The sequence below is a fragment of the Rattus norvegicus genome, chromosome 7 (genome assembly GCF_021556685.1).
Source record: "Rattus norvegicus strain SHRSP/BbbUtx chromosome 7, alternate assembly SHRSP_T2T, whole genome shotgun sequence".
NCBI lineage: Eukaryota > Metazoa > Chordata > Mammalia > Rodentia > Muridae > Rattus > Rattus norvegicus.
In genome coordinates this window covers 77,234,497-77,235,603 of record NC_141540.1, presented here as the reverse complement: position 1 = coordinate 77,235,603, position 1,107 = coordinate 77,234,497, and positions in this window count along the sequence as shown.

Sequence of the window (1,107 nt, the reverse complement as noted above, 5' to 3'; positions counted from 1 at the left end):
TATCCGTCCTCCTGACTTCCTCTTACTCTCTATGGTTTTTTCCTAATACTCCTATGTCCACTCCCTGTTAACTGATTGCTTGCTCCATTTCTTGACCTGTGGTTGACTTTCTTATCCAGTTTACAACATTCAAGCAGAGAGCTCTTGGATTAAAGGTGTGTGCTAAGCCTGAGCCACACCACAATGAAATAACATAATCTCGAGGCTCACAGTGTGATCAAATATCCTGTAACAAATAAGGTCTGGGCAGATTTGGGCTTCACAGGAAGTATTTGCAAATATTTATTTTTGCCTTATTGTCTTATACTCAGAAGGATGTCCTTAATCTTATCAGTCCCTGCAAAAGAACCTTGCTTACGTATACCTCATCTGAGTCTCAGTGATACAAACGTAGCTTAACACACAGTCCCTGTCACTGTCCCAGCCACATGCTTGGCTATGCTGCTGTGTTGCCATCTGCTTGAGAACTTCAGTACCAGTGTCACCTCATTCAATGTGTCACAGTGTAGGGTTATGGGGTCCCGTGTCCACTCTGCCACAGGGTTCAGCCGCTCGGGGGTCAGGACACGGGAAATTGACATCACTTACCCCACGCTGTCACCAGGTGTGTGTCCTGCTGTAGGGACGCTCGGGGGTGGAGAAGCACAGTCAGGCGTAGGGGCCTCCAGAGCTGGCTTGGGGGCTGTCTGGTTCTCAGGTTCCTGGGCATCCAGGTACCTCTGGAAGCTTCGGAAGAGCTGAGAACAGAGTGAGGGCCGCGGGGAGGCTGGATCTAGCCCGGGCAGGAGGCAGGGTTGAGGGGGGGATGGGAGGGGGCACTTGCTCTGGCTGGTCCCTTGGGGAGAGTCTTTTGCTGGACAGCGGTGGCAGACTTGGGCTTGGTGGTGGCCACAGCTGGGAGCACAGAGAGGCCTTCTGTGGGAGATTAGACAGCAGCTCTATAGGCGAAGGCCTTCTCCATGACTCCCCACAGCAGATCCCAGTGAAGAGAGACAGTCCATGGCTTTAAGGCATTTATTGTCATGGTGGAAAGTGGATGAGTAAAACGATACCTCACTTCTCAGGGTCAGCCTGAGATTAAATACCTTTTGCAGGGAGGAGTGTCTG